Raw genomic sequence first — 9,359 nt, forward strand, 5'->3', positions numbered from 1 at the left:
TCTGATTGCTAGAGATGTTGAACTCTTTTTCATGTATTTATTGACCATTTATATTTCTCCTTTTGGGAAGTATCTATTTAGTTCTTTTACCCATTTATTGAGTTATTTTTTTCTTGATGTTAAATTTTTGAGTTCTTTATGTATTCTGGATATTAATCCCCTATCTGAGAAGCACCTGGAAAATATATTCTCCCCTTCTCTAGGCTCTCACTTCATTTTCTTAATTGTTTCCTTTTCTTTGCAGGAGCTTTTTAATTTGATGCCATCCCACTTGCTGATTCTTGGTTTTATTTCTTATGCTTTAGGAGTATTGTTAAAGAAGTGGATGCCTCCTTCTGTAAATATGTTGAAGTGTTGAGCCTACATTTTCTTCTAGCTGAGATTTTCTGGTCTAATTCCTAGGTCTTTGATCTACTTTAATTTGACTTTTGTATAGGGTAAGAGATAGGGATCAAGTTTCATTCTTCTACATATGGATATTCAGTTTTCCCAGCACCATTTGGTACCTTTGTTGAGTATCAGATAACTGCATCTATGTGAATTTGTGTGTGTGTGTTCTGTTCTATTTCATTGGTCTTCATGTCTGTTTTAATGCCAGTACCATTCTCTTTTTGTTACAAAAACTCTGTAGTATAATTTGAGGACCAGTATTGTGATGCCTTCAGCATTACTCTTCTTGCTCAGGATTGCTTTGTCTGTTCCAGGTCTCTTATTCATCTAAATACATTTTAGAACTGTTTTTTCTAGTTGTGTGAAGATTGTCATTGGTATTTTGACATATATTGTTTAAATCTATATATTGCTTTAGGTAGTATGGCCATTTTGGCAATATGAATTCTGCATTAATTAATGCTTTCAGTTTTTTCTTCATTCAGTATGATATTGTCCTTGAGTTTGTTATATGTAACCTTTACAATGTTGAGGAAAGTTCCTTCTATCCCTAGTTTTTCTAGTGTTTTAAACATGAATGAGTGTTGGATTTTGTCAAATGCTTTTTTCTGCATCTATTGAGATAATCATGAGATTCTTGTCCTTAAGTCTATTTATGTGTTGACTTACATTTATCAATTTGCGTATGTTGAACTAACATGCATCCTGGGATGAAGCCAATTTGATCATGGTGAACAGTCTTCTTAATGTGTTTTACCAATATTTTATTAAAAAATTTTGCATCTATATTCATCAAGAATATTGGTCTGAAATTTCTTTTCTCAATGTGCCTTTGTCTGGTTTTGGTATTAGGGTGATACTGGATTCATAGAATTAATTTGGCTGTTTCCTCCTTTTCAATTTCATGAAATAATTTGAGGAGGATTAGCATTAGTTCTTCTTTAAAGGTCTGGTAAAACTCAGCTGAGAATCCATCTGGTTCTAGGCTTTTCTTTGTTGGAAGGTTTTTAATAACTGCTTTAATTTCATTACTTAATATTGGTCAGTGTAAGTTTTCTATATCCTCATGGTTCAAAGTGTATAGATCATATATCTCTAAGAATATGTCAATATCTTTGAAGTTTTCTAGCTTATTGTATTGTAAATGTTCAAAGTAGTTTCTAATGATCTTCTGGATTTCTGTAGTGTCTACAGTGATATTTCCTTTTTCATCTCTAATTTTGTTAATTTGGACCTTCTTTCTTTTGGTTAGTTTGGCTAATGGGTTATCAATATAGTTTATCTTTTCAAAGCACCAACTCTTTGTTTCATTGATCTTTTGTATCGGCTTTTAAATTATCAATGCCATTAATTTTTGCTCTGATTTTAATTATTTCTTGTCTTCCACTGATTTTGGTATTAGGTTATTCTTCTTTTTGTAGGGCCTTGAAGGGTAACATTATGTTATTTATTTATTATCTTTCTATTTCTTCCCTTATTCCTTTTGTGATTTAATACTCATTCAAGAGTGAGTTATGTAATCTCCAGGTGTTACGCTGGTTTTTGTTTTTTATCTTGCCATTGATTTCAAATTTCATTCCATTATGATCTTATAACATGTACAGAATTATCTTTAATTTTTGCATTTGCTTTATGCCCTGATATATGATTTATTTTAGAAAATGTGCCATCTGCCACCGAGAAGAAAGTGAATTCAGTTGTCAATAGATAAAATATTATATTTTTCTGATAGATCCATTTAATTAATAGCATTTTTTAGTCCTGAAGTGTCTTTACTTTGTTTATGTCTGGCTGACCTATCTAACGGTTAGGGAGGTGTGTTTAAATCACCCAGTACTATTGTATTATGGTCTGTTTGATTCTTTAACTTGAGAAGGGTTTGTTTTGTGCACATAGACACCATTTTTGGAGGGGAGGGGCATAAATATTTATAGTAATTATATCCTGTTTTTAGATGACTCCTTTAACCAGAATGAAGTGAACTTACTTGCCTTTTCTGATGAATTTTGGCTTGAATTCTAATTTGTCTGATATAAAAATAGCTTCCCCTGCTTTCTCTCAGTTTCCATTTGCCTGATATATCTTTTCCCATTCGTTCACCCCTAGTCTGTGGATGTCTTTGTGCCGGAGCCCGGCTGCAGCAGAATAGCCGGGGGGTGACGAACAACTTGTGTAGATTGATACAGCAGGAGTGGGAGCCCTTTATTGTAGGACAGGAGCAGTATTTATACATTCCACACAGCTTATCTAATTAGCATAAACTAGATACATCAGTCAACCAATAAGGAATCTCCACACTTAATAGCTCGCTTTTGTTACTTCTCAAACCACTCCCTCTGGCATTTTGCCAGGCACCATCCAGACTTGTTTACGAACTTTAACATTCCCCTGACAAAATGCCAGGTGTTATTTTGACTTGTTTACAGACTCTAACATTTCCCCCTTTTGTTTAATTTAAATAAGGACCATAGTGGTTTTTACAGAAACACCATAAATAACCTGCTACAAACAGAAAGGGAGGATACAAAATGCCACAATACCAAGCCAATTGATGGCTCCATGCAAGAAGCCCTTGGAAAAATTATACCAGCAATGACACCGTTTGCAAAGATACCGAGTTACAATTTGTTGTACATTACAGTTTGTTGTCTCAGTCCAGGTAAAGCAGTGTCTCAATAGATTAACTCACAGTCCAGGTAAATCACAGTCCAGGTAAGTTCTGCAGGCAGCTAGCTTAAATCACAGTCCAGGTAAGTTCTGCAGGCAGCTAGCTTGATCCGAAGTCTCGTCCGTTTCTCAGCTGAAGTCTCGTCTGGTTCTCAGCAACACTGGAAATTCTTCCACCTTGGTCTTTACCGGCACTGGGACGAAGGCAGGAACTCCGGATGGCTAAAGAAAATCCTGTAGCATTCTACTAAGAAAACAACCTTCTGAACAATTTAGTACATTATCTCAAGGTTTTTTTGCATTTGAAATAGCATTAATAGTGCTCATTACTCATCAGCTTCCAGGTGTGGGAGAACCATTGTAGCTTAGTTATTGGCATTGAAAATGACCAAACATCAGGGACACCAGTAGCGTCTTCTGCTGGCTGTAGTGCCTGGGCAGCCCCAGATGGCCCTGGGGAGTGTCCCGGACTCAAACTGCTACTGGGCACAGGGAGCAAGAGCCTGCGAGACTGTGCCTCCAGGTCAGGTCTAGATTTGGGCTCGCGGCAGTGGAAGAGCCAGCTCCCCGGCCAGGAGGCGGGGAAGGGCCAGTCGCCGCCGCCTCTTGGAAAATCCTTGCTGCGCTGTGACCGGCTTGCACACTCGGCAGCCGCCTCTCCGCTTCACGCACCCTCCGGTAACGAAAAGTATTCAGTAATAGCCTTTTGCTGCAACTTTTTCCCTGATAATCCTTCTTTTTCTGATAATTCTTCTTCATCTGAACTTTCTTTTTCTTTCTGACTAGAGTTCCTGGGCTTTTATCAACACATGCCCTAACTATTCTTGGTTCCACTGGGGTGCCTTCTTCTCTTAGAAATTTACTTCTCACCCCTTCCATATTTTCATCATAAAGACAGTACAATACACTGAGACAAAACAAGACACAAACATACTGTATCAATCTTCTCCATTTTCTCGAAATGGTCATTTTTTCCTCTCACCCTATCTGCCTAGGGACGAGCAGATTTGCTCCCGTCCTATCTATGGACGAGCAGCTTTTTTTCGTCACTTACCCCCGAATGTCCCGGGGCTCCCCGTACGGGCCACCATCTGCCGGAGCCCGGCTGCAGCAGAATAGCCGGGGGGTGACGAACAACTTGTGTAGATTGATACAGCAGGAGTGGGAGCCCTTTATTGTAGGACAGGAGCAGTATTTATACATTCCACACAGCTTATCTAATTAGCATAAACTAGATACATCAGTCAACCAATAAGGAATCTCCACACTTAATAGCTCGCTTTTGTTACTTCTCAAACCACTCCCTCTGGCATTTTGCCAGGCACCATCCAGACTTGTTTACGAACTTTAACATTCCCCTGACAAAATGCCAGGTGTTATTTTGACTTGTTTACAGACTCTAACATGTGGATGTCTTTGCCTGTAAGATATGTGTCTTGTAAATAATGTGTGGTTGGGTCTTGCTTTTTTTCTGGGCATTGAACCCATGAACCCAGGGGCATATTTCCACTGAGTTATTTTTAATTTTGTAAACGTTTCTCTATAATTGCTTAGGGCTAATTGCTGAGGCTGGCATTGAACTTGCAATCATCCTGCTTCAGCCTCCTGTGTCACTGGGATTATAAGCATACACTACCTTGCCCAGGGGATCTTGGTTTTTCATATATTTTTTTAATTTTTAAATTTGTTCCAAGTAGTTATACATGACATTAGAATGCATCTTGACACATTGTACACAAATGGAGCACAACTTCTCCTTCCTCTGCCTGAACATGGTGCAGAGTCACACCAGTAGTATAATCATACATGTATGTAGGGTAATAATGTCCATCTCATTCCACTGTACTTCCCACTCCCTCTCCCCTCTCTGCACTTCCCTCTGCACAATCCAAAGTCCCTTTATTCGTCATTCTCCATTATGGGTCAGCATCTGCTTATAAGAGAAAACATCTGGCCTTTGGTTTTCTGGGTTTGGTTTATTTCACTAAGCATGATATGCTTCAGCTCCATCCATTTACCTGCAAATGCCATACTTTCATTCTTCTTTAAGGCTGATTAATATTCCATTGTGTGTGTACTATATTTTCTTTATCCATTCGTCTATGGAAAGGCTCTAGGTTGGTTTCTTAGTTTAGCTATTATTAATGGAGCTGCTATAAACATTGATATGGCTGTGTCACTATAGTATTCTGATTTTAAGTCCTTTGGGTACATATCAAGGAGTGGGATAAACTGGGTCAAATGGTGGTTTTACTCCAAGTTTTCTGAGGAATTTCATACCACTTTCCAGAGTGGTTGCACAAACTTTCAGTCCCACCAGCAATGTCTGACTGTACCTTTTTCCTCGCATTTATTATTACATGTATTGCCAATCTGACTGGAGTGAGATGAAATATTAGAATAGTTTTGATTTGTATTTCTCTAATCACTGGAGATGATGAACATTTTTTCATATGTTTATTGATCAGTTGTATTTCTTCTTCTGTGAAGTGTCTGTTCAGTTCCTTACCCCATTTATTGATTGGGTTATTTGTTTATTTGGTTTTTTGAGTTCTTTATATGTCCTGGAGATTAGTGCTCTAACTGAGATGTATGTGGCAAAGGCTTTCTCCTAGTCTGTAGGCTCTCTCTTCATGTTATTATTGTTTCCTTTGCTGAGAAGAAGCTTTTTAGTTTGAATCCATCCCATTTATTGATTTTGTTTTTTTTTTAAGTCATTCTGCCAATCTGTGTCTTTGATTTGAGAGTTTAGACTATTTATTTTAATGTTAAAATAGAAAGATGATTTTTTATTTCCAGCCATTTTGATTTGCTTCTATTTCAGTCTTGATTCTCCTTTAATTGACTATTTTAGACTTGATTCTCCTTTAACTTACTGTTCTAGCTCAATTCATCCCTATGCTGGTTTTCATTTTTAATTTTCATTTTTTCTGCATGAAATGTTTCATTGCATATGTTTTGTAGTTGAGGCTTAGTGGATGGTTATGAATTGAAGAAACTAAAAGTTTCTGCTTATCATGGAAAGCTTTTATTTTATCTTCAATTCTGAAGGATAATTTTGCTGAATGTAGTAATCTTTATCCATATTTTCTATTCATCTATTGGAGGGCCTCTAGGTTGTTTTCATAGTTTAGCTATTATTAATTGAGCTGCTATAAACATTGATGAGGCTGTGGATTGTTGGCACACATTTTTTTTCAGAACATGGTATATATTATTTCTAGCTTTTAGGGTCTGGGTTAAAAAACTAAGTTTAAATACAAATTGGCTTACTTCTAAATGTGATCTGCTATTTTTCTCTTGCAGCTTTTAAAATTCTATTCTTATTTTGGATGTTAGGCATTTTCATTATAATGTGACTTGGCGAGGATCTTTTCTGATCTTGGAGTTTTATATGCATCTTGTATTTGTATTTCCATCTCATTTCTAAGTTTTGGAAAGTTTTCTAATATTTCATTAAAGATATTGTTCATTCCTTTAGCTTATATTTAGGAGCCTTCATCTATCCCTGATTTCTTGAATATCTGGTTACAGTCTCTTGAAATCTTTTCTTTATTTAGACTTTATCTTTAAGATTATATACTTTATCTTCAAGGCCTGCCTGAGAATACATCTTCAAAGTGTTCTGATATCTTGGTGCTGCTTCCAACTGAATTTTTAAATTTTATTGATTGAGTCTTTTGTTTTCAGGATTTCTATTTGGTTTATTTTCAGTATCTCTTTTTATTGAAATGATCTTTCACTTCCTTTACTTTCTAAGTTCATTCCTTACATCATTTTAAGCTTGTTGAATATTTTTACTGTCATCTTTCTAAATGCTTTCTTTACTGTGGTATCCATGGGGGTCAATTGTTGAAGTGTAGTGGGTTGTTTGGAGTGGTTTTTTCCCTTGCTTTTTCATACTGTTTGTACTCATCTATTGGGATTATTATCATTTCTTCTTTTGTGCAAGGACTATTTAGTGGACTTCTTTGTCTTAAGAGCCCTGGAATATGCAAATATCCAGGTATTGATACTTTCATTCAATGTGTCGCCCTTTGCTGTTTCCAGCATTAACACCACTTTGAGATAAAACACTAAATCCTTATATTACAATCACTTCAGAGCAAAGTCTATACTATACTGGGTTAGAACCCAAAGTCTATACTATTTCAAAGTTATGAGAAATGAAGAACTTGTTGATAGTGGTCTTCATAGTTCTTCTAATCCAGGTATAAGCATATAGTAAGATTCTGGAATAGGTTGAAAATTAGTTATTAAATATAGTAAAATTGTTATAACATTATATAGGGGCTGAGAATGGGAGGAGAGAAAAATTGGACAAAACAAGAGAGAAAAAGATAAATGAAAGAAGGAAATAAGATAAAAAAGAATAACACACCAAGTTAAAAAGAAAACAAGATGGGGGTGGTGATTTGACACAGTAGCAGGTAATATAAGAGGGGGGAAAAAAGGAAGCAAGAAGAGTAAGTGTAAACCTAAGCTAGGAAATGAAGATATAGAGAATGGTTCTCATTAATGCTTTAAAACATTAAAAAAATAATATCAAATGGGTTGAAGATACAATATCAAATATAAGAATAACAGCTATCAAACCAGAATGAAATGATTTTATATGAATGATTAAAGTTGACACATTCTGAATTATTTATAGTAAACCATGCCAAAGTGAAGAAAACTCTTATTCAGTGTTGGTTTGGATTCTTCAGGATTTGGGGACCTTTAGAAGATGGAGATGGGTTGCTATGTACCTCCTACCAGCTGGTTATCATTTGTCAGCTCAGGGGCCTGAGGCTGTATGCTCAGAGGGTGTGGAGCTGTGTGGGTTGGCTGTTTCTATTGTGTGCAGGAGCTGAGGATTCCTGGCTCTCAGTTTTCACTCTGGCTGCCACAGGTCACCATACCTGCTTCCCTCCACAGGGCCTCTTAAGAGTGGCATAGAGCCGACTGTCTGCAAGTATAGGACCTGTGGATGTGGGTTCTACAAAGGCAGTTTGTAGCGCAGGGGCATGCCCCTTGACCAACAGATCACTAGAGCACTGTCCCTGCTACTGGAAAATATATTCAGCCAGTTCTCTCACTGCTCAAGGTTATGAACCATGAGTCCCACTCACCTCTGCTAACCCAGAGGCAGCCTGTGTCCAAACTCCTGTTGGCTGCAGTTGTGAATCTCAGGTACCGTTCCTCTCTGTTGCCCAGGACTAAGAATGCCCTGTCACCTGTTTCCAAGCTCCCACTGGTTTCAGCCACAAATTATGGACAAGGACATCCACCTATTATGGGCTGATTTGAAAATTAGCCCAGACTTACCCCATTTTGTTCAGACACCTCACCCTGTGTAAAATTGGACCCCTTTTCACTCAAGTAGAGGCTAATACCTCCACCCCCACCTACTTGCACCCTGACCACAATATCCTTGCTCTATGGAACTAACGCAAGATTATTTTTCTGAAAATGTAATTTCTGAGAATATGACTCTTTTTTGTAACTTTCCGTTTGTATGAAATGTACATTATGATTACTTTTCTTGCCCCTGCCCTTTGTGGTTTTAGGCCTTATAAGTGTGTTCCTACCTTCAATCCAGGTCGAGGGTTGTGGAACTGCTTGGTTCTCTGCCCACTTGGCCCTGGTCAGAAAAAATCTTTTGTCTTTACCTTCAAAGGACCCGGAGAATTATTTGGAAATAGCACCTTAACACATCTAGTTCCACTCCACCATCATCTCTCCTCTATAAGGGCTTCTTATCAACAAAAGATAGTTGGGTCTAATCTTTTGTATCCACTCTTTCAATCTCTTTCTTATAATTATAGTGTATTTAGACTACTCACATTGAACATTTTTATTGATATAGATGGGTTTATATTAGCCATGTCAGTAATGATTTCCAGTGGTTCCTTTTCTGGCCTTCTTTGATTTTAATTAGGCATTTTATATAATTCCATTTTATCTACTCTCTTAGAGTATCATTTATATTTTTAAAAGATACTTTAATGGTCATTATAGAGCTTACACTATAGATTTTTCACTAATTTATGTCCAGTTTCAAATTCAGCTTCACATGTAGTACAGGTATCTTATAACAGTCTGTTTCCAATCTTCCACTCTCACTTTTTACAACATAGCTGCCTTTCATTTCACTTATTCATATGGTGTAATCACCAAATACTCTGTTAAAATCATTGCTTTAAACAAACAGTTGTCTTTTGGAGCAATTGAGAGTAAGAAAGATAAGACTTATTTTGTCTCCATTTATTCCTTCTCCAATGCTTCCATTCTTTTTTTTTTTTTTTTTTTTTTATTTT

This window comes from Marmota marmota, unplaced genomic scaffold, assembly GCF_001458135.2.
Source record: "Marmota marmota marmota unplaced genomic scaffold, marMar, whole genome shotgun sequence".
Classification (NCBI taxonomy): Eukaryota; Metazoa; Chordata; class Mammalia; order Rodentia; family Sciuridae; genus Marmota; species Marmota marmota.